Source organism: Protopterus annectens, chromosome 2.part2, assembly GCF_019279795.1.
Source record: "Protopterus annectens isolate FY-2018-M chromosome 2.part2, PAN1.0, whole genome shotgun sequence".
NCBI lineage: Eukaryota > Metazoa > Chordata > Ceratodontiformes > Protopteridae > Protopterus > Protopterus annectens.
In genome coordinates, this window is record NC_056730.1 from 643,785,881 (window position 1) to 643,811,505 (window position 25,625).

At 39.9% G+C, this 25,625-nt stretch overlaps 1 long non-coding RNA gene across 1 annotated transcript in view; it reads right to left on the reverse strand.

Annotated features, from left to right (window-relative positions):
- The window catches only part of LOC122796042, a 133,810-nt gene extending 108,389 nt beyond the window's left edge, over positions 1-25,421 (reverse strand). Inside the window, exons 1-2 of the long non-coding RNA XR_006363903.1 lie at positions 25,094-25,421; positions 24,886-24,990 (exon numbers count right to left, since the gene is read on the reverse strand). This is a non-coding gene — a long non-coding RNA (uncharacterized LOC122796042). The remainder of the gene's footprint in view (positions 1-24,885; positions 24,991-25,093) is intronic.
- Positions 25,422-25,625: the final 204 nt, after the last annotated feature.

The following is a 25,625-nucleotide window of genomic DNA, read 5'->3' on the forward strand; positions in this document are numbered from 1 at the left end:
AGCCTATCCCTCCCTGACAACAGCTCTCCAAACTCCACTACTTCCACTTTGCCACAGAAAACAAGCTTCTACACAGTAATCAATTACATGCAAGTACACATTGGCATCACATGCTCATGGCCTCATCAGATGTAAAACCTAGTACTCCCACTAGGCATCACCTAAGTGGCAAGTCGGAGAACCCCCCCTGTTCTGTTCCATCAGGTGCCTGAACCACCAAAACATAAAATCAATAACATTTAAGTTTGTTTTATAACACAGAATGCTGGAGGGGTCTGCAAATGCTAGAGGCTCACACAGTCTCTTTATCAAATTTTCAGACACTTATCCATAGAGAATTATTCATCAGTAATGGTTGGTAATCGATCCTCAAACAATGCTTGGGAATATAATGCTTCCTTTCTTTTCAGGGATGCATGGTAGCATTAAGAAAACTGAGAAACATACTCATATAAGTTTAACAGCTAATTAAAGATTGTCAAGAGACTGCATGACAAAACTTTTATGGGGACATGTGAATTTTTAGCTACTGTAGCATTAAGCATGTAAATTTACCAAGAAACTATGAAGTAGCTCACAATAAGATACCTAGTGTTTTCATATGGGAGAATAATATGAATTGTGATTCATAGTCAGATTGTATGTAGCAAAGAGGAAGAATGCTATATAAATACAGAAGCATTCAGTATCTTGCTGAAAAGATTATAAAACTGGAACTTTTCTGCATGAATTTTACTGCCCCATGCTTTACTGCCATCAAATCTCCCATCAATAAGAGATTTATGCCTTCGGGGAGGGGTCATCATCCAGGAGGGATTTGTGCTCGTGCCACCATATTAACAATGACAGCAGTTTACATCTTATGATAAAATCCCAGCCCCTGGTGGTGACTTGAGTACTTGCGTCATTGTAAAGGCTACTATGCTCTCTGTCTACCCATGCATGCTCCCCCACGTCTGCCACCAAGGGCAACCATCACTGGTTTGAACAACCATGCATGTGTCTTCCATGGACCAGCTACCTTATTACAAATGGCATCCACTCTCTAGCCAAGGCCTTCCCATTAGAACAATAGTATGAGCCAGGCAGGAAGCCATTTCTCTCCTGGATAGGCATGGTCATCATCCTGAGCCGCATAGTCAAGCACCTGAGCCACTAATCAAAAATGGTTCCCTCAGCTGTAGTCTTATGCTTTATGCATCTAAGCCACCAGATCTCTCAGCTGTAGTTCAGGCTTTATTCCTCTAAGCTACCAGAGAAGGCAATAAAATGGAGTTTTACTCATCTCACAGAGAAAGGGCCAACTACCACTGATAGGCTGGCAACATAGCCAGCCTTCAAGAGCTTGTGTAGCTCAGAAACCAAACTTTAAATGTTATATTAATGCTCTGTTTAGATATGTTGCTCAGTTTTGGTGTCAAGACACACACACTATCCCATCAACCACGTTTCAGTAGACTCTAGTTTTTAACCTTACATCGGTCTATTGTTCCATAGTCAGTGCTCAAACATGCTACCTATTTCAATACAGCCATACCCCTTTGCTACAAGATTTTACTTTCTCTAAAAATCCCTTCATGGTTTTTCTTATCAATACTTTAACAATTTTTATTCCAACCTAGAATGATTGTTTAAGAACAGTATTAGCAGGTAAAAAAATTGAGCCATGACCAATTATGACAGTGTTAATAGGAAGAGCATGCTATTATAAGCATGAATCTCATCACTGAGGGTCTATTTTATATATTCAAACGCTTAATTGTTCAAATCACTAAAGATCGAACTTTAGTGATCGAACAGTTAAATGTTCGAATATATTAAAAATAAATACTTACAAAAAAAAAAGTAAGGGTGTAAGCAGGGGGGCAAGCCCTCCTGCACCTCCCACACACCCCGCTACTTAAATATACTAACTCCAAGATCGCACTTCAGTGTGTTACAGTGCGGAAATGGAAAACTTCCCATTTCCTACACTGTAGCGCGATCTTGGAGTTGGTATATTTAAAGTAGCGGGGGCCCCTGCTTACACCCTTTAGTTTTGTGGGTTTTTTTTATTTTTTTTTAAATATTCGAACATTTAAATGTTCGATCAGTAAAGTTCGATCTTTAGTGATTCGAAGATTTAAGCATTCAAATACATAAACTAGACCCCATCACTGACAGTATACAGCTGGGAGAAAATGGTTTGTACAAAATGAAAATGATGCCCCATCTGACGAAAAACTTCTGCTGACCCAAGTCTCTTCAAATGGGGAATCCCCTTCCTCCTAAGTTTTTCTTTAATTTCTCTCTCTCCTTTTGAATATTTAGTTTCATTCAAAACAGTCACTCGTGCAAATCACACTAACCTTATCTGCACCTGTGATTTTTAAATATTTTGAGAAAATGAATATGGTGGGAAAGTTGTTCCAAAAGACTGCCTCTCTGACAAACCTGTGTAACTCTAGCCTGAGTTTATGGTCTTGTTAGCAATATGGATTACTACTGTAAATGTGCAGGACAAAATCTTTCACCAAAATGTTTCTGTAGAAGTAATTACATTTTCTGTAGAAATAAGACAGTTTTTTTTTTCCTTTTGGTCCTCTCCACTTAACCACCTAGCCAATCCCACAGACACATTCTTTTGTTCCCATGGGCTAGTATAGGCACCGCCACAGGGTAGAAAGTCGAGCAATAACACATCAGGCTTAGCATTAGCTTTTTTTATGTGCATTTAACCATTATGCCAAAATCAAAATCAAAGAGAAATTTAAAGTGTTTGTCTTATAGACACAAGGTGCAAGGTTTGATTCTCACATGGGATAATTGACTAGGCTTAAAATGGCCCAGAAGGGCAGTTCAATATGAAACTTGTAATGGTTGCATTGTAAGGCATCAGTCTAACACATGGCCGTCCTTTATTGACAGCCCTAATCCTTGGGCAGGGGATACTTATTGCTGTCTTCCTTGAGCCTTACCAGAGAAACACAAGGAAGGATATTAGATCCACTAGCTGTATGCAAAGACAAACATATCTCCCTCCACAACGGGACAAATAAACAACAGATTCACACTCCATATCCCCCTCCCAAGGCATTTAATCCAACCTGGGTCAGTTGGCTTTTAGTCAGGACCTCATCTCTCTAAGCTAACTAGCTAGTTAAGTAATAGCAGTCTGGGCACAAGTTATAGTCATATATGCACATTTTTGGTCCTTTACCAGCCTAACCATCTAACCTTATTTTGTACTGAATCTGGCCCTTTTATTCAACTTCCTGCTCTAGAAACTGTACTCCATATCACTTCCCTAATGGATCTCTTGGGTCTATATTAAATCATTGAAACATCAAATCAAATGTCACTTCATCTGAAATTATGTTCAACACCCTCCAACCCTGCTAATCATATATACCAACTCAGCGATCACATTACAGTGGGGAAAGGGCAAATTTTCTGATCCCTACCATAATGTGATGTCAGTCAGAATGGTTCGATTAACTGCATGTTCGATACAGTGTCATTCAATGATATTTTCATTCAATGAAATAGGGACCAGGATCTCTCACCTCAGCACTAGCCACTAAAACAAGATTCAGGTAGCAACAATCTTCTTTCACTGGAACAGGACTTTTTTGCAAGCACCTGTAGTCTTTCCCTCTTAGTCAATCAGCATGCTGGAATGCCTTGCCACACTGTGCAGAGCACAGGTGCATTTGGCTACAGCACTGGCAGTCCTAGGCTAAGCTTAAACTCCAGTGGTCCCTATGCATGTAAAATTTTACTTTGAGGCCATTCCTAAATGGCACTTCTATGGCAAGACCAAGCCAACTTCCTCCCTCTAGGATGGGTCAGATGGCAATGACACATTCTCATCCCTCTTTGTCTTGTTCCACCAGTGTCCCAGCTACTGGCTGAATGTGGATTGGCTGTGGCACAGGTTTTTCCTTTTTATACAAAGAAGCTGTCTACTTATGTGTATAAATGTGTACTGTAAAGAGTGTAATCTGTAATTGTGTTACGATTGTGGCACTCTTGTAAATTAAGAATTATAATTAGGATAAATTCATTGCTGAACCAAAGTAGCAGACAAGTCTTTTTGTTATACAAGTAAAAAGGTAATAAAGGAGAAAAATGTTTTGATTAGTAAAATTCTACTAGCAAGAAGTGGAGTTCTTGACAGGGCCAAAGAGAAATAAATAAGCAATCACAAAACTTCAAATACGAATCTTCAGGACAAAGGAAAAACTCTAAATAAAATGGACGGACATCTCATAAGACAGACTTTATGACCAGATTAAATTGCATAGCTTCTGCGTTCCCTCCAATGTAAAATGTGCATCTCTCATGCCCTTTTTTTTTTTTCAACTGACAGAGTTTACTAAGGTACACAGTGCATTCTTGCAGTAGTTGTATTACCTTGTGGAGACTAAGTCTTCTGGATTATTTATTATGCCTATAATAAAGCATCCTACAGGTGAACTCAGGCAAAACTACCGATCAGCCTTTTTCTCTACTCTACTCCCTGGGCACAAACTGCAGCAAATAGGCCTCCAACTTAGGTATTCAATCACAAATGCAGTCTGAACTCTTATGTGCTCCTCAGATTGCCAAGGAATTCTTACTTGGCAACACTGAATCTAAAAGGTAAAAAAGTCACAGACATTCAGTTAAAAACTGCAAGAAAATCCAAGCCACTCCAGAGTCTTCACTGCCAAGTCACTTTCCAGAAAATGGTAGAGTGCCTCTTATGCCTTGTTCTTTACTACTGCGACTGCCCTCTTAGCCTCTTTGTTAGCCAACCAGTATTCCGCCTTAGATGAGCCGGCTAACCCCCACTTTTTCTTGCACTTCTTTATTTTCATACCTTCCTGAATTTCTGCATTCAAACAGCCAACTTTCCTTTTGTACCTCGTTTTCATACCGAGTTAAACTACATAACTGTTCTATAGTCTTTAATCAAGCAGTTTCTTCCTCAACTCCACCTACTTCTTCTTTTTCCTGAATATTTCCTTAAGCTCCTGTGCTTTCACTCCAGTCAGCTTCAAGGTCTTCAACCTAGGCTGTTGACTTTAGAGGCTTCTTGGACTACTGCTTGCAGCTGATTATGGCTACAGTTTGTGGGTATGTTGCAGAGGTCACAAAGAAATGTTCAGGTTGCAAGGCAAAGATAAAGATAAACAGTTGTCAGACACCATTACAATAAGCAATGTCAGCAGAAGTCTACTCATCAATGGAAAGAGTTATTCCAGTAGCTTCTGAATGAAGAAAACCACACAGAAGCTGCACTGCCCCCACATCCCCATGCACAACTTACAATGAAACAGGAAGAAGAACCAAACCTAGAAGTAAGAGCAGCACTAAGGAAAATGAAGTCAGGGAAGGCAGTTATGGCAATATAAATCAAGCTTCAGAGTTAAAAGTGAAATGACGCCGGAGGGTACTCATAGTGGTATGGACAGAGAGGAGCACCACAGATGATTCAAGAATAAGTACTCTAGTGTCATTGTACAAAAACAAAGGGGCCTTCACAATTGTGGACTGTACAGAGGTATCAAACTCCTGTCACACTGCATGAAAGTGCTGCACAGAATGACTGAAACAAATTTGCAGATTAGAAGTAGATGGGAGTTGAAAAGTATGGATTTATGTCAGAATGCAGTACAACTGAACTGATGTTTGTGCAGTGAAACAGATAATGGAGAAGAAGCCTGAGATCAGGAAAGAATCCAAATGGCCATTACTAGACATGGAGAAAGTATATTAAAAGATCCCAAGAAAGCTTTTTTGGGCAGTCCAGCGATGGGTCAAAGTCCCAGAAACATTAGTAGAACTAGTGTTGCTTAAGTACAGGGACCAAATGGCACAAGTACAAACGAGTTCTGTGCCGTTTATACTGTTGCTGGACTACATTAAACAGGCTGGAGGAGAACAAAGCTACAATGATGTGGCACACATGTTTGTGAGGTTAGTCGCACAGACCCCAAAACACCTTTATAGGGAAGACAGAGACTAAGGCAACAAGGCAGCTCAACCCAGCAGCACAGAATCCCTTGTATCATGAAACTAAGGGACAGCATCACTAAATGCAGTACCACTGCAACATCCAGAACTGGTAACTGGCTGGATTAAAAGTTGTATAGTGAAACCCAGCAGTTTTCTCTTTCATCAATTAATGATTTAGTTGCAACAATTCCTTTCATTAACTAACACAAAATATGCAAAAATTAACACAGCAAGAATGTCTGTCACAAGAAGGTAGTAAAAACGTGGTCTGCAAAACAAAGTTAGGTGCATTCCATAATTCTGAGACAGATTTTTTTGCACTTTTTCAAGGATACATTTTTAGTTTGTGCAGACATGTCACTGATCATTTAAACTGCAGCTCCATTCTACTGCAGACTGTATGCAAATAAATGAATGCAGTGGACCATGAGCTCATAAAAAGATGACCATAAACTGTGAATTGTGAAGCCCCCCCCCACCCAAGAATATCAAAGTTCCTACTGCAGCACAAAAAGGTTATGGCTGCAGCATGTACACAATTTGAGGAATGTCATGTTAATAGCCTGTTGTTATAAGACAACAGTTTGGCATTTCAAAATTAAATGTGAACTATTTAGGAAATGAAGTGCGATTTCCAAATCTTTAGTGAGATGTCGCCATCATCCTTAGGAGGTTTACAATATTTCTTGACACAGGATCAAAATACAAAACATGAATTTGATTTTTTGAAGGTAAATACACCAAGAACCCCCTCTTATTTTCAGTATTCTTAAGATACACAAGGATTTATATGATCCACCTATTCGTCTAATAGTTGATGCCAAATCCTCCAAACAAGTTATTTGGCCAAATTTATAGATGTGATGCTCAAAAAGGTGACAACTAACATTAAGTACTTGTTCCAAGACTCCTGGGATTTTTTAACTAGAATTACAGACTCTGTATAAGGACCAATTAATTTTTGTAACCACAGACATCAATGTCCACATGAAAGGTTTAGAATCGTTTTACCAATTTTTAAGTATGAACACTCAATTTTAGCATAAAGACATATTAGTTTTTAGGAACATAATGGAATTGATTCTCATTAATAACTATATATATATATATATATATATATATATATATATATATATATATATATATATATATATGGTTCCACTTCATATCATCAAATTTCATTTCATCAAATTTGAAAACATCCAGAACAAATCGTCGAAAACCCATATCATCGAATCTCAAAATCACTGAAAACTAGCAGGGGGGCAAGCCACCCCTGCACCCCCATGTGGGGGGCTCCGCACCCCCCATACCCCCCATAATTAAATATACCAACTCAAAGGTCGCACTACAGTGGGGTTAGGAAGTTAAATTTTTCAGTACTAACTCTGTGGAATGTTATTTCTAGCTGCTTTCTAGTTTTCAATGATTTGGTCTCGATGTTTTGGGCTTCAGTGAAATGAAATTCGATGATATGAAGTGGAACTATATATATATATATATATATATATATATATATATATATATATATATATATATTTTTTTTTTTTTACTCAGTTGATAACTTTATATTTTTTGAAGGACAACTGTTCATGGGGCAGCCTGTGCCCCCATTTTCACTAATTTAGTGATAACATACTGGGAACAGAATTATATATTTAATTCTTCTTTCAAACTTCATGTTTCCTTACAGGGCAGGTTTTTAGATTCACATCATCATATTTTGGGCGATACAGTCAATAAATTAAAGGATTTTTTTTAAATACATTAATGACACAAATGCATTTTTAAAATTCACCATGAACTATGCTAGTGATAGGAAGAATTAAGATGTATTAATTTCTAATCAGGGAACTGCATAATTTTGAATCAACGCTTTTTAGAAAATCCACATACTCTAATTCTTTGTTACATTTCTCTAATTGGCATCTACTTTTTCAAAAGAAAGCCTTGGTAAAAAGACAGATGGTGGATTTAGCCAGGATGGTTTCCCAAGACAAGGTTTTTTTTATGACGAATATGAAAAACTATGTGAGATGCTGGTTAAGAGGGGTTATTCCCAAGACCCTTATTAGGAATGTAGCAGATAAAGTAAAGCAAAAAAGGCAAAGTGAAATTTATCCTTCCTTTTTGGGTAAAAATGAATTTATTTTCCATAGAAATGAACAACATGAGGGAAGGCTTATGTTGAATTGAGCCTGAATCCTGACATTTAATATGGACTTTCATGCTATGAAAAAGGTCATTTGTAAGAACTGTGCCATGTTTTCTATTGACAATAAATTAATTCAGCAGGTAAGAGAAGCATGAAGGGTCATATATAAGAAGGACGTATGTCTTAAGAACCTTCTCAAGAGGTACGAACCTGTGGACGTTGCAACCAAATTTTGGAAGGTAGTACATTCTTTATGGAGGGCTATATTGAGGTGCTTATCACACAAATACCACTGCTTAAGTAAAAGAGTGGTTTATATTGTCCATTGCACAAGCTGCCCCAGTTTTTATATAGGAAAATGGAAAAAGCTTTAAAAGCCAGAATTTATCAGCATTTTTATGATATTAAAAACGAAACATCAAAAACAATAATCTTCTTCTTCTTTCGGCTTTTCCCAGTTAGGGGTCGCCACAGCGGATCACCTGTCCTCTCATGATTGGCAGTGGAGTTTTACAGTGTCGAGTTGCCAGCCCGGCGCCCAACCTTCCACAGAAGGCACACACATGTACACACTCACACCTAGGGCCAATTTAGAGTGTCCAATCCACCTACAGCATGTCTTTGGGATGTGGTAGGAAACCGGAGCACCCGGAGGAAACCCACACAACCACAGGGAGGACATGCAGACTCCGCACAAAAGGCACCTGAGCAGAGTATCGAACTGGAGAACCTCTTGCTGTGAGGCAGTAACTCTAACCTCAAACACTCCTTCGGTCACCCGAAATGAACTGGAACAAACTTAAATACCACCACAGCAACCAAGTGAAGCAAACGAAACAAAGATAGCCACAAAGTCACATAGGCATTTAGCGCTTTCTTCCACTTTATTTTCACATGGACTTCTTCAGAAAAACCAGGACGCCTCCCTGCATCCTGGTTTTATACTAATTACACAAGAAGTGATGTTATTAAGTGATGACCATAATATTAAACATGCTGTTTTTAAGTGAAAAAATCATGTGAAGACACTTATTATATATATATATAAAAAAATTAATCAAAACATGTCTATCCTAAAACATTTCATTATTTAAAATCTTGCACATACGTATATATACGTATGAAAATATACATACACACACACATATATGTGTATGTATATATATGTGTGTGTGTATACATGATATTTCAATACAACTATTATCAATGAAGAACAATCTCAAAAACTGTTATAACTTTTGTAATCAAACATAATTTTATGTTAATGATACCTGAATTCAATTATGAAACAAATTCTATTATTATTGTGATGATGTAGTGCAAGATGGAAAAAACTTTGCCCATGCACAAGGACCAGGTCCCAGATACCACTTGTGCATAATGTCCGCTATATGTGTGTATATTTATTCATTGGACTCCCACTGAATATATGGATATGTGTTGTGTTTTGAAAAGAGGGAAGGGGGGGGTTGGGAGGGAGACACACTGATATCTCAAACTGCCAAGACTATGTGCTGATTAATACTTGTCTAATAATGTGGACCTATAAAAAGCGTGTTCTATTGAAGTGACTACTACAACTAGTGTATACTTATCTGTCTACCAAAAAACATTTTATATTGATCCCTTCGTTTAAGCCTGGAGGTACATCGGCTCCTAAACACAACTGCCAAAGTGATTCCTTTTGCTCAAGTTTGTTATTCAAATCTCCTTTTAACAAACTTTTTTCCACCTGATCTATAACAAAAAACTCAAATTTCTTGAAATCAGCACATTCCTGTGAATGTCTTGCCAACGAATTATTTTTATCTTTGTTTTTGATAGCTAGTGTGTGTTCATAAATCCTACGTTTTAGCATCCTTTTAGTTTTTCCTACATAATAGTTGTCACATGTTGAACAGGTTGCTAAATACACCACGTATTCACTGTTGCAGTGGTAATATTTGTGAGCCCAGAACGTCTTATTGAGATGTTTTAATATCACAAAAGAAGTGTTGGTAATATATCTGCACTGTCTGCAATTCTGACATGCAAAAGTTCCTTTCTTCCTACTTATATCTCTAGTGGGTGCTACACTTATTTTGTTATCAATTTCTAACATACTTTTTAAATTGACCACATTTTTGTATGTAAAACATGGTTTAATACCAACACATGTCGAAAGCTCTCTATTCCCTATAATTATACTCCAATTTCTTTCTATGATCCTTCTTATGTTCCCCAATTCATTAGATATAGGAAGAGGGAATGCAGTGTGGAAATCTTCATGTTTTTGTATATCTGTACTATCACCTATTGACACTTCCACCATGTGAGCCATATTGTCACTTGACAAAATTGGTCTAGCTACTCCATGGCGAAGCCCTTTAACTTCATTTTCAATCCTTTTCAACAAATGTTTTTTGTAGCCTCTAGCCATAAATAAATTCCTTAACTCTAAAAACTCATCATGATATATTCTGTCCTCTGATGTCAACCTGCTTAGCCTAATCATTTGGCCCTTGATGACATTTCTCTTCATATGAATGGGATGCAAACTATCTCGGTGTAAATATTGATTGGTAAAACAGGGCTTTCTATATATTTTACTATGTAAAATATTTTTCGTGTGGTCTATATAGAGGCAAATGTCTAAATAATTAACAGACTTGCCATACCCACTGTGTTTGGATATTAAGAAGCTTGTGGTTTTATTGAAATCTTCTACCATAGTTTCGAACTCAATTTTTTCTCCTACCCATGCAAACACTAAATCATCTATATATCTACCGTAAAACTTGACTTTGTCAAAATATTGATGTTTTTTAAGATGTTCCTGCTCCCAATCTGCCATGACAATGTTTGCAAAGGCAGGTGCAACTCTGGCCCCCATCGCAACACCAGATGTTTGCTGATATATATTGTTATCGAACTGAAAAAAATTGTTCTCTAAGACTATTTCCATCAGGGCACAGATCGTGTTGATTCTTGAATTTTGTATTTCTGTATGTTGTGTCAAGTAATTTCTTAGATGTTCTATACCCAACTCTTGGTCTATACTAGTGTATAGACTTTTGACATCAAGAGTTGCAAAATTAATTTCTTCTAGTTTTAAATTAGACCTCCCTAGAGGTGATGAGTTATTAGAGTTAAGGAATTTATTTATGGCTAGAGGCTACAAAAAACATTTGTTGAAAAGGATTGAAAATGAAGTTAAAGGGCTTCGCCATGGAGTAGCTAGACCAATTTTGTCAAGTGACAATATGGCTCACATGGTGGAAGTGTCAATAGGTGATAGTACAGATATACAAAAACATGAAGATTTCCACACTGCATTCCCTCTTCCTATATCTAATGAATTGGGGAACATAAGAAGGATCATAGAAAGAAATTGGAGTATAATTATAGGGAATAGAGAGCTTTCGACATGTGTTGGTATTAAACCATGCTTCACTTACAAAAATGTAGTCAATCTAAAAAGTATGTTAGAAACTGACAACAAAATAAGTGTAGTACCCACTAGAGATATAAGTAGGAAGAAAGGAACTTTCGCATGTCAGAATTGCAGACAGTGCAGATACATCACAAATACCTCTTTGTGATATTAAAACATCTCAATAAGACGTTCTGGGCTCACAAATATTACAACTGCAACAGTGAATACGTGGTGTATTTAGCAACCTGTTCAACATGTGACAACTATTATGTAGGAAAAACTAAAAGGATGCTAAAACGCAGAATCTATGAACACACACTAGCTATCAAAACAAAGATAAAAATAATTGCTGGCAAGACATTCACAGGAATGTGCTGATTTCAAGAAATTTGAGTTTTTTGTTATAGATCAGGTGGAAAAAAGTTTGTTAAAAGGAGATTTGAATAACAAACTTGAGCAAAAGGAATCACTTTGGCAGTTGTGTTTAGGAGCCGATGTACCTCCAGGCTTAAACGAAGGGATCAATATAAAATGTTTTTTGGTAGACAGATAAGTATACACTAGTTGTAGTAGTCACTTCAATAGAACACGCTTTTTATAGGTCCACATTATTAGACAAGTATTAATCAGCACATAGTCTTGGCAGTTTGAGATATCAGTGTGTCTCCCTCCCAACCCCCCCCTTCCCTCTTTTCAAAACACAACACATATCCATATATTCAGTGGGAGTCCAATGAATAAATATACACACATATAGCGGACATTATGCACAAGTGGTATCTGGGACCTGGTCCTTGTGCATGGGCAAAGTTTTTTTCCATCTTGCACTACATCATCACAATAATAATAGAATTTGTTTCATAATTGAATTCAGGTATCATTAACATAAAATTATGTTTGATTACAAAAGTTATAACAGTTTTTGAGATTGTTCTTCATTGATAATAGTTGTATTGAAATATCATGTATACACACACACATATATATACATACACATATATGTGTGTGTGTATGTATATTTTCATACGTATATATACGTATGTGCAAGATTTTAAATAATGAAATGTTTTAGGATAGACATGTTTTGATTAATTTTTTTATATATATATATATATATATATATATATATATATATATATATATAATAAGTGTCTTCACATGATTTTTTCACTTAAAAACAGAATGTTTAATATTATGGTCATCACTTAATAACATCACTTCCTGTGTAATTAGTATAAAACCAGGATGCAGGGAGGCGTCCTGGTTTTTCTGAAGAAGTCCATGTGAAAATAAAGTGGAAGAAAGCGCTAAATGCCTATGTGACTTTGTGGCTATCTTTGTTTCGTTTGCTTCACTTGGTTGCTGCAGTAACTCTAACCGCTGCACCACTATGGCTGCCCCTATTAAAAACAATAATGAATATTTTAAATTCTATGTAATAGATAATGTAGTCATAGATGAAAAAGGGGGATCATGGAAGGATTGGCTTGAGGTAAAAGAACTGAAATGGCAATTAAAGACTAATGCCAATGGTAAATATAGTTTAAATGAGTTGGTTTCCATCATTAAAGGCAACATTCTGGATTTTAATAATATTTATTGAAAGGAAGTGTTTATACCACTTTTTATGACAAATGCATTTGAGAATCAAGTTCATAGGCATGCTGTGTTACTTAGTGTGCAACATTCAGGGATCCTGGTAGCCTTAAAAAAAAATTAATATTTTCAAAGGGCAACCGTTTTGGTTTTATAACTGTAGCTTCTAAAGTTTCTGAAAGCAAAATGCTTATTCCAACACAAACTGCATGTACCAGAGTGGGTTTTCAGGTGCTTGTCACTTTAAGTTAGGGAGATAATGATGTATAACTGACACGCCCCTGCATTGGCCCAGTAATCAAGGAGCCTCAATCCTCATCACTGGCAACAGTGAGGGACATATACAATGGGAGGATAAGTACACACACAGTAAATACAATTTCCCTTAAGAGCATAAAGATCACAGTCAGTCTGGGGCTGGTTTTTCCCTCTTTCTCCAGATCCCCAGTAAGACCCCCACTGGCACAGCTATATAGTTGAGCCTTTAGCCAGGGTTCCAAGCCAAATCCTCCCAACACTCTCTCAGTCCAACCAGTTCTTTGTGTCCCTGCCCAAGTAGGTGACACACTGAGATTTGATTTATACACACACACCTGGGAAAGGCTGGCATAGGTTTACTAGCTATGCCCCCCTTATGCCCAGACTAGAAGGTAGTTATCACTGCTACCAGAACCCCTTATCAGCTACTTTAAGGCCCTTCTCAAAGGGTGACCAATCCTACTGTGTAAAGTTACTATTATCCAAATGGTAAGTGTGAGTAAGAGCAAGGCTATTTAGGAGTGGCCTGTACAGCGTCACCAAATACATATGCAAGTACTCTCAGAGCTTAAATGTGTCTCACAAATATTAGTCACAAAGATGGGTTTAAATATATTTAATAATACATAATCAAAGAAAAAGACAATATTCAACACTAACTGCAGAGTTCAGAATCACAGGAAATATTTTAAAACAACATTGCAGAACAGTCTCAAATGAATACAGAAATCTAAGCTAATCTTTACTATATTCCTATATATATCTAAGAGGTACTATGCCCTAAATCACTTACTTACAAAGAAACATGCAGGCAGAAGTGCTGAATGGATGTTTCTAGGTCCAAGGCATGGTAGAAAATGCAAATAGTCTCTCCTCGAGAGAGTTACTATCAAACATTACTGCTGGGTCAGTTTGGATGACATCACTGTCACCTGGCTTCAGTTCCCAGCCTAACAGATAACAATAGAATTTTAACATCTCTGTGTGAGAAGTACACATCTCTCAGATGTGCAGCTGCTAGGAAGTCACTGAGCAATAAAACACTTTACATTTTAAACATAGTAAATTCTACTCTCTAAGACAACAGGAAAACTTATACCTCTAGACATCCTGTCTTCTTGCTGCACTGAAACTAACTTTTACAGCGCATCATAAAGCACTTAATTTCAACTTATGTTCTTGAAGTTTTGTAAGTTAATCTTCTATGTTCCAACAGGGTATGCTGCGGTTACATTCTTGAAGCTCAGTACATAACATACAGTTCTGTATAAACCATATCAATATTCACAAATGCCACAGAACTATTTACAAAATTCAAGATAGCTGGGATAGCAGTGTCACATTTCTCCCCTCCCAGAAAACTCAAGCTAATTTTTCAAGTGACCCTTGAGAAATATTGTTTGAGAGGGTAGAGCCTATCTGGGAATACCTTACCCCATTCCCTTTCTTGAGTGCCCATCTGCGTTGGCACTGCTAACCCCACTGCAGTGCTGCATTGTCAAATCATATGCTTGCAACCCTGGGCTCCACCTTAGCAACTTGAAATTTTGCTGGCTGGCTCGATGTAGCCATGTTAAGGGACTGTGGTCTGTAACTACAGTGAATTTCCTTCCATACAGATAAGGCTGAAGATTCTGCAGTGCCCACACTATGGCTAGGCATTCCTTTTCTACAGCTGCATAGCATTCCTCCCTAGGTTGGAGCCTATGGCTGAGATATACCACTGGGTGCTCTTCTCCCTGTGAGGAATCCTGGCTAAGTACAGCCGCCACCCCATGGTTTGAAGCATCCACCTGCACAACAAATTATTTGCTGTAATCAGGACTGGCAAACAAAGGGGGGTCCTCCCAAAGCTCCTTTAAGCTTCTAGAATGCCTACTCACATGCTGGGGTTCACACTACCTTATCTTGTCAGGTCTGTGAGTGGAGCAGCTACGGTACTATATTAGGGGACAAACTTTCTGTAGTACCCTGCTGTCCCCAAGAATGCCCTTGTCTGCTTTTTGGTAACAAGGGTAGGCCATGCCTCAATGGCTTCCACTTTTGCAGGTTCTGGCCTGATCTTACCATTCCCACTCTGTGTCCCAAGTAGGAGACCTCTGCCACACCCACCTAACATTTGCTGGGCTTAACTGTCAACCCTGCCCTCTTCAGTCTGCCCAGCACCTCCCTGACATGCTGAAGGTGCTCTTGCCGGGAATGACTATAGATGGCGATATCATCTAGGTAAGCAAGGGCAAAATCTCCTGCTCCTCCTAGGATACGATCTACCAGCCTCTGGAAAGTCGCCGGGGGATTTTTCATCCCAAAGTGCATCTTCATGAACTCATACAAGCCAAAAGGAATCACAAAGGTTGACCTCTTTCTAGCATTGGCAGTCAAGGGCACCTGCCAGTAACCCTTGGTAAGATCAATAGTGGTAAGATACTTAACCCCACCCAGCTGCTCTAGGGCTTCATCTGTCCTAGGCATGGGGTAAGCATCTGACTCTGTGTGACTAATTTCCTGTAGTCCACACAGAACCTGGTGCTGCCATACTTCTTTGTTTCCAACACCACTGGGGAGGCCCAGGGACTGCTGGACTCCTGAATTACCCCTAGTTCCAACATTTCCTATATCTCCTCCCTCAGAGTCTGTTTGACTCTCTCAGGCACCCTATAAGGGGCCTGCTTAATAGGCCTTTGGGGTCCTGTATCCACATGGTACTGCACCAGGTGGGTGCACCCTGCTTTCCCAGGGAATATGCCCCCAAACTCCTGCAACACTGCTCAGATTTCTCGAACCTGGGTAGGGGATAACTGCTGGGATATTACTATCCCTTCCACTGAGGTGTCCATTCAAGTTTCACTGTGGAGATCAGTCACCAAATCTCCCTCAGACTTCTCTTGCCATCCACTGCAAATACTCAGCACAAGGGCCTCCCTACCATGGTAAGGTTTCATCACGTTAACATGGTACAATTTGTGCTCCTGCCTAGCAGTTCTACCAAGTAGTTAACTTCACTGACCTTCCTTACCACCTTGTAGGGTCCCTCTCAGGCTGCCTGCAGCTTGTTGTGTCCGACAGGAATGAGAACCATTATCTGCTGCCCTACAGCATATTCTCTAGCTCGAGCATTCCTGTCATACTAGACCTTTTTCTGCTGTTGGGATCTCCCAGGTTCTCCTGGGCCAGGCCGATGAGTTCCAAGAGCCTTGTCCTGAGATTTAGGACATATGCCACTACAGACTCCTTGTGAGATTCACACTCACCCTCCCACTCGTCTCGAATCAGATCTAGAGGTCCCCTCACCCTATGCCCATACAACTCAAAGGGTGAAAAACCTGTGGATTCCTGGGGCACCTCTCTGTAAGCAAACAGATGGGGCAAATATTTGTCCCACTTCCTTTTAAACTGGTCTGCAAATGCCCGTAGCATCGTCTTGAGTGTAGAGTTTAACCTCTCAATTAGACCATTAGTCTGGCGATGATAGGGGTGGGTCTTTAGGTGCTTCAACCCACAATACTTCCACAGAGAAGCCAGCAGGTCTGACATGAAACTGACACCTCTGTCAGTCAGTATTTCTTTTGGAAAACCTACCCTGCTGAACATCTTCAACAAAGTATTTGCCACCTTTTCTGCATCAATGGAGGACACAGCCACTGCCTCAGGGTATCTGGTAGAATAATCTACTACCAGTATGATATACTTTTCCCTGTGGAACTTGGGGTACTCATACAGCTACCCTCTGAAATGGCTCCTCAATCACAGGCAAAGGCATCAAAGGAGCTCTCACCTTGTCTCCTGGCTTGCCTACATTTTGGCACTGCTCACAGGTCCTGCAGTACCCTGTTACATCTATGGAAATCACAGGCCAATAAAAATTCTGCATAATATGTCTCTTTGTACATTTTATGCCCATATGACCTGCAATGGGAATATCATGGGCTATGGCTAGAAGTGCCAGATGGTAGGGTCTGGGCACTACCAACTGCTGTATTCTCTCACCTTCTCACCCTCCCTCATGGGTCCACATACTATACCGTAACCCTGTGTCCTAGTATACAGATTCCCCCTTCTCTTGAGAATCAGGTGCCTCACTAGCTACCGCTCTCAGGCTTTGTAATGTAGGGTCTGATAGCTAAACCTGTCTCAACTCTCTCTTTGTAACCCTTCCCAGCTCCCCTTTCACAGGAAGTCTGGCATCCTCCGACAGCGGTGCCTCACTGTCAGCCTGCATAATACTACTGACCTCTGCCCTTGCAGTCACTCTGTCCAAGGGAACATCAATACTCACAAGCAGCTGTGACTCACCTTCAGTCTCACTGCTAGAGGGTAGCTCCCTACCTGAAGTAACCACCTCAGGGTAGCTCCCTCCCTGAAGTAACCACCTCACCAGTCCTGTGATCTGTCTGGGTCTTTACCAGGCTACCAGACCCACATGCTTGTCCCCAAGCCTGACTGTGTGTAACTTCATGCACACATGGTACTGCAGCAACAAACTCATTCCCTATCAGGACATCTGCAGGGATATCCTCAAACACACCAGCTTGCTGGCTTCCTTTTTCACCCTCCCAGTCAAGATGAACCCTAGCCAAAGGTATTTGGAATGGGGTCCCTCCTAAAGCTCTGACTGGAGTAGACTTCCCAAGCAAGTAGTGCTCCTCTGTAAACATTGCAGGCTTCACAATAATTAGGTCAGAGGCTGTGTCTGTCTTAGCCATGGCCTCTTTCCCATTCACTAAGATAGGATATAAACCCTTGTGATGGTTTGGTACTCTTGCTGTCTCGAGACAACCTACTGCTGGCATTTTGTCATTCCCACTTACTGGCTCTCCCACCTTTTGTTCCCCACCTTGCCTCCATAGAAATCTATATGCTACATGGCCCCACTGGTTGCATTTAAAACATTTAACCTTTGGTCCTGGATGTATACCTGGACTAATGGCTTCCCCTGCTACTGACAGACTCTGTTGGGGCAGTCTTGGCTGTCCACCATGGGTTCCCTTAAACCCATGAGCAGCATTGGTGTCCCTTTCTGTGCAGTGATGCAATGCTTGCTAGGTATAGGTCTCCCTTATTCCCCAACTCATCTGCAGTACTGCACTATCAGCTAACCAGATTCTCATGTCTTCAGGCAACGTTCTAAGGGCTTGTTCTCTCACCAAAAGTTCTGCCAGCCCTTCAAAAGTGATGACCTGACATCCACTCACCCACCTATGAAAATAAATACTTAGTTCAGCAACACAGTCACAAAACACTTTGATGTGCCTTGCATCTATGCTTACAAAACTTTTTCCTATAAGCTTCAGGTGTTAACTTAAAACATTCTAGCAAACAGTTCTTTACAACATTATAATTTAAACAATCAGTATCAGACAGTTTAGAAATTACAGTTACAGCTTTACTATGGAGTAAGGGGGTCAGGGACCATACCCAGAGCCCTTGGTCAACATTATACTGTTTACATACCCTCTCAAACATATGAGGCTATCAAAATTATCCTCCTCTGTAAATTGTGGAAGAAATTTACTGACCTTTGTTGCTTCTGGGGTTCAGTTACTCCCTTCCCCATTACCTCTATGACTCTGGCGAACAGTCAGCATCTCCTTTTCATGTTGCCTCTGCCTCCCCTCTTCAGCTTCCAGGCATCGCAGTTTCTCATCTTCCTCAGTCTCGAGATGTCTCAAGTCTCTCTGCTGCCTCTATTTCCAAACGCGTGGCCTCTAGCTCAAGTCTCTAACTCCAGATGGATTTTCGAGCCCTCTGTGGAAAGGTTGAGCTGTCTATTTTCTGAGAGTTGTACATCTCAGAGGCCAGTCTGATTGTCCTCCTGGTTGCTATTCTGCGATGCAGCAGTGACTAAAGCTGCAATCATGTCTGCTTTAGTCAAGTTGGCATGCAGCAGTCCTTTAGCCTGACACTGGCACATCTCAGCCAACTGGCTCCTTGTCAGTTTGCCATACTCCTCCACCGACATGCTTGCCTGTTCTCCCTGACTAACTACCCTAACAAAAAAAAAAAAAAATAAAACAATTGTGACATGAACTCTGAATGTTCACTGTGTGGCTGATTGCGAGTACAACTACCTTCAGTGACCACTGTACATGGGCTACAGGAATTCAATAGCCACACCACAAGCCAATTAATATGTGATGTGGCTAACTCAGCACTGTCAACCAATTAATATGTGATGTGGATATCCCACTATTGCTAACCAATTAATATGCGATGCCCCTGCACTGGCCCAGTAATCAAGGAGCCTCAATTCTCACCACTGGCAACAGTGAGGGAGACAAGTACACACACACACAGTAAAGTACAATTTCCCTTAAGAGCACACAGAGATCACAGTCAGTATGGGTCTGGTTTCTCTTCGCCAGATCCCCAATAAGACTCCCCACTGGCACAGCTATACAGTTGAGCCCTTAGCCAGGTTTCCAAGCCAAGTCCTCCCAACACTGTCTCTGTCCAACCAGTGTTTCATGTCCATGCCCAAGTAGTTGACACACACACTGAGATTTGATTTATTCACAAACACACACCTGGGAAAGGCTGGTACAGGTTTACTAGCCATTTCCCCTTATGCCCAGGCTATACGGTAATTATCACTGCCACCAGAACCCCTTATCAGCTACTTTAAGGCCCTTCCCAAAGGGTGACCAATCCTACTGTGTAATGTTACTATTATCCAAATGTTAAGTGTGACCAATAACAAGTCTCACAAATATCAGCCACATGAATTATTTATTATTAAATATATTTAAACCTAAGAACAAGATAATACTCAAACATCACAGTAACTGCAGAGTTCAGAATCACAGGAAATATTTTAAAACATTGCAGAACAGTCTCAAATGAACACACAAAACATCTAAACTAATCTTTACTATATTCCTATCTATATCTAAGAGATACTGTACAATGCCCTGAATCACTTAATTGCAGAGCAGGTAGATGTGCTGAATGGATGTTTCTAGGTCCAAGACAATTTACAAAATGCACACAGTCTCTTTCTGAGAGAGTTCTCAAATTACTATCAAACATTACTGCTAGACAGCTTGGATGACATCTCACACTGTCACCTGCCTTCAGTTCCCAGGCTAACGGATACGAACAGAATTTTAACATCTCTGTGTGAGAAGTACATATCTCTCAGATGTGCAGCTACTAGGAAGTCACGGAGCAATAAAACACTTTACATTTTAAACACAGCAAATATTTCTCTCCAAGACAATAGAAAAACTTATAGCTCTTATAGCTCTAGGCATACTGTCTTCTTGCTGCATTGAAACTAACTTTTACAGCACATTGAAAAGCACTTAATTTCAACTTATTTTCTTGAAGTTTTGTAAGTTAATCTTCTAAGTTCGAGCAGGGTATGCTGTGGTTACATTCTTGAATCTCAGTACATAACACACAGTCTCTGTATAAATCATATCACTTCACAAATGACACAATTATTTGCAAAATTACAGATAGCTAGACTGGCAGTGTCACAATAGCCACATGAATTTTGTAAGCAGTTATTCAGATGAAGTCCCATCAACAGGGGAAAAAGTGCTCAATGAGATTTAAATTAGATTTATTTTCACAAACGTTCCTGTTTGTAATTTTTTTTTATCATCATCCTTGGACTAAAACGAAAGAGCCTTCTGTCGCTTGTTTCTTTTGTTTGGATCCTTAGAAGGTTAAACTCTCCTGCGGTACTCATTGAAAAATTAGAGACAGTGAATTTGGTGAAGGAAGGAGACAGATGGCAGACAGAGATCCACAATGCTCTTGACCAAACTATCATCTTTGCCTTCACAGACAGTTATTCTTACTGAACTACAAATTTTCCTAATAAAAGTACATCTCTTTCTTCCCTGTGTATGTGCATAAGAAAACTAATTTTTGCCTAACACCAGCAAGCAAAAGTGTTTCACAAAATACATTTCTGAAAATCAGTTCACATTCTATACATATCCACCAAACTTCAATAGTATGCATTAGAAACAGCAGCAAATTTTTGGCATCAGTGGCTACATCCTGCATAAGCGGAGGCATTTTTTTTTTTTTTTTACACCAATCAGGCTTTCCCTCTAACTAACCACTCATGCCATAAACTATGCAAATACTCAAGTTCAACTTTAAATGTAACAGTTAATCTGATGTTGTAAATCTTTATTCATTACTTTACTGTTAGGACCTCGGTAACGTCCTCGGAACTGATACTTCTGTTTCCCAGCTCGCGCAAGCCAAAAACTCTCAGCTAAGAACCTACCCACAATGTCCCCCTCCTAGACACTCCAGATCTCGTTTGCCGTGTTCCTAGTCAGATGTGTTAGCCATCTCTCTCAAGCTAAGTAGTAATTTGTTGTTTTTATGACCGTTTTTCTTCTGAATTTCAAAATTTTTAGTCAAGTTAGTCTTTTATTACTACCGATGTTTGGGTGCAGAGAATATCCAGAGGCTACCAAATACCTTTTCGACCCAACTCCTAGACCTGTCAAACGAATCCCCGATGTACTGCCCAATCAAAAGAAATTAACAGCCTTAGAAATAGAAAAACTGCTAAGAAAAAAAAGAGTCATCCAACCAGTCCCACCAGAACAGACAGGATCCGGGTTTTACTCAAGGTTCTTTTTAGTCCCAAAAAAGACAGGGGACTGGAGACCAATCCTGGATCTCAGCCTACTGAACAAATTTATCAAACCTAAAAATTTCCGGATGGTCACAGTACAGTCCATTCTTCCTTTCCTAGGGAGGGACAACTGGATGTGTTCTATAGACCTACAGGATGCATACTACCACATAAAGATGGATCACCGCTCCCGGAGGTTTCTCCGCTTCCGACTGGGAGCCAATCACTACCAGTTCAGGGCACTGCCATTCGGTCTCTCAACACCCCCCCCCCCCCCCCGAGTGTTAACCAAATGTATGGCAGTTGTGGTAGCCCATAGTCAACTACAAGGATTCCAGGTGTTTCCCCACCTAGACGACTGGCTTCTTACCGCTCTGACCAGGAATCTTCTAGTCCGCAGCTATCTCTTACACTCAAGATCTTGCTCTCCGCTTGGGGATTACAATCAACACAGACAAATCTCAGATGTCTCCAATAAAGACACAAGGATTTATTGGAGTGGTCTTCAACACAACATCCTGTCAAGCTTCTCTTCAGTTGAAGGAGCAGAGGAAATACAGGGCATACATGTAAGGCTAGCCAGAGTGGAAGGGCATCTCACCCAATTGGTTGGGTTGTTATCGCAACCAACAAGTTCGGTTGCAGACCATGGAGATGACTCGAATGAGGTGGGAGCCTTGCCTGGCAACCAGGAGGCATACTCCGAGATGACGAAACAAGGAGGTTTTGGTTGCAGTGTTAGAACTCACAAAATAAAACTACTTTTTCACTTTTGGAACCGTGGATACTATTCTCCTTGGAGTGCTTTGTTTGCTGGTTCGTAGTGACTGTTAGCACTTTTATTCCATCTTCCTTTTGCTTTTTGAAAGGAGTATTACATGTTAAACCTCTGGTCAAGCTTCTCTTAGATCCCTGGGACTTGGCTCTGCTGCTTCAATCTCTTACAGGCTCTCCCTTTCAGCCCTATGATTCATGTAATTTGAAATGTTTGTCTTGGAAAACCATACTTCTAGTAGCACTCACCTCAGCAAGAAGAGTATCTGAGCTGCAGGCCGAGTGTCAAGAGTCCTTACTTGAACTTCCACATGGATAGGGTGTCCCTTCATACTGACCCTTCCTTCTTGCGGACAGGACTAAATCTTTCAGGAAAACAGACCAACTGTTTGTGGCCTTTGCAGGACACAGATTGGGTAAACCGGTTTCCAAAATTACTTTATCCTCTGGGCTTAGAAACGTCATTACCTTTATCTACCAACAGAGTAAGCTACCCTTACCTTCCAGAATAAAGGCTCAAAGGCTCATTCTACCAGATCTATGGCTACCTCTGTAGCTTTCCATTCCAGAGCCTCTATGGATGATATGCGCAGCAGCCATGTGGTTGCGACCGCATACCTTCATATCTCATTACAAATTGGATTTGGCCTCCAGGGGATGAGCATCTTTTGGTTCTATGGTGCTCAGGAATATCCTTCCTTAGGGCCACCCAGGACTCCAGTAGATGGGGACTCAGTCCTAACAGTAAGTAATGAATAAAGATTTACAACATCAGATAAAGAAGTTATGTCTTACCATAACGTTCCATCTGTGTTGTAGATCTTTATTCATTCCTTACTTCCCACCCTCCTTCCCCCTGCCTGGACTCCTGGTGGACTTTAGGTACTCCTGGTTAGGGTGTTTGCTTGGACAGAGCCTCCTACTTTTTTCCTTTTGCTACATCTTTTATCTAGGGCATGCAAACTCAATCTGGAGTATCTAAGAGAGAGTCACTGTCGGCAAGTTCTTAGCTTCTTTTTGGCTTGCGTGACGTGGGAAACGGCTGTATCGGTTCCGAGGACAGAACTGAGGTCCTAACAGTAAGGAATGAATAAAGATCTACAACACAGATGGAACGTTACGGTAAGACATAACTTCTTTATACTGTGCAGCCGCTTTTTATTCAGTATGACAGTACTCAAGCACATGCATTCACCATGATATATACATTTCTATCAATTCAACAAAAAAATCCAGCTGTCAAAAACAATATGTATTTTCAGACTCTACAAAGTACTATATTATATAAATGTCCAATTAATCTATGTTATTTCTACTCACTACTGCTTAAGAAGGAAACTTAACCTACATGTATTTATTTGATTATACTGTACGTATGCAGGTAAATGCATATTCAGGGACAAATCTCAACAGAATCACGGACAAAATCCAGAGATAATCATGGACAATCAGGGACTCTTAAAATACTAACACTATTAACTTGAGACATTGACAGAATAAGAGAAGGCTAATTAATATACATTTTCTGAACTAACAGAAATCTGCAACTGTTAATTACTGTCGTTATTCACTAAGTGCAATTCACTGCCTTTTCTCTAGCCATCACCAGTTTAAAAGGAATTAGGAGGCCAGACCTAAAATTTGCATCAAAATCAGAGCCAGTTGAGAAATATCTTGGTAGTGCAAACACAGCAGTACAAACTGTTTGTATACCAATTATACATCATAGTTTTCTCAACATGCAAGAAAAAAGGTCCCATTTGGACTGGTCCTACACACTTTACCGGTTAACGAATCTATAAAACGCAAATTTATTGTATGTATGCCAAAGCATTATATTAGTGTTTAGGGCATGGAGTGCTTCGATAATACGGATGTGAAAACTTCGTTTTCCTGTGTGACTAGATTCCCCCACTGAGTTGTCAACTGAATCCAAGAGTCAGTTTGCTAGTACATAGTACAATGTAAAGTTTCTGCAAAACTTCCGACATATCGTGTTCAGTACAGAATTATACACCTGAATCACCACGGTACCGAAGGTCCCACCTCTAAAAACAAACTGACAGTTCAGGCAATTACATACATTAAAAAACATCTTACCCTTCCACTCCGCCGTACAGCGCAGCCATGTTGGATTGTTAAAGTCAATGACTGTCATGTGAGCATTGTAGCAGGTTACCGATCAGTTGACTCAGGCTGCAACGCCTAAAGGAAAGAGAAACAGAAACTAGCATGACCACTTGTAGAGGAATAGGGCAAACAAACTTAGTCTGCGTCTACCCACTTCTCTTTCTGGATTTGAAATTACCTTGGCAAACTCCCAACAGGGGAAAGTAAATCTAATGCATCGTCTTAAATTGTATTGGGTAATACCAGCTTGAATGTTGCGTCAACAGGGTTGACATTTACATCACAGTCTTCACAGTTACAATAATTAAATCAATAGTATTTCTGCGCTGATATTATAAACATACTGGTCTAGCTTATCAGACTAGAAAGCTGTTACTGTAAATCCAGGCAATTCCAGCTCAGAAAGCTAGTGTCCCTTTTATATTATGGAAACGTCTGTCTCTTGTATCAGTTTCTGGATTACTTTTGTTTGACAACAACTTTCAGACGAGTAGGTGATGGTCAGTGAGAGGACACGCAAAAGGGGAGGCATACGTACAGATAGATGGATACGGAAATAAAATTATTGTGAAAGTATTACGAAGAAGCCTCTGAAGGGGGGGGGGGGATGTTAGTACAGTAAACCAAAAAAAAAAAGATCTGATGTTGTTAATCTTTGTTCATTCCTTATTGGTGGGTTATCGGTTCCATCCTCGGAACCGAGCCGGCCA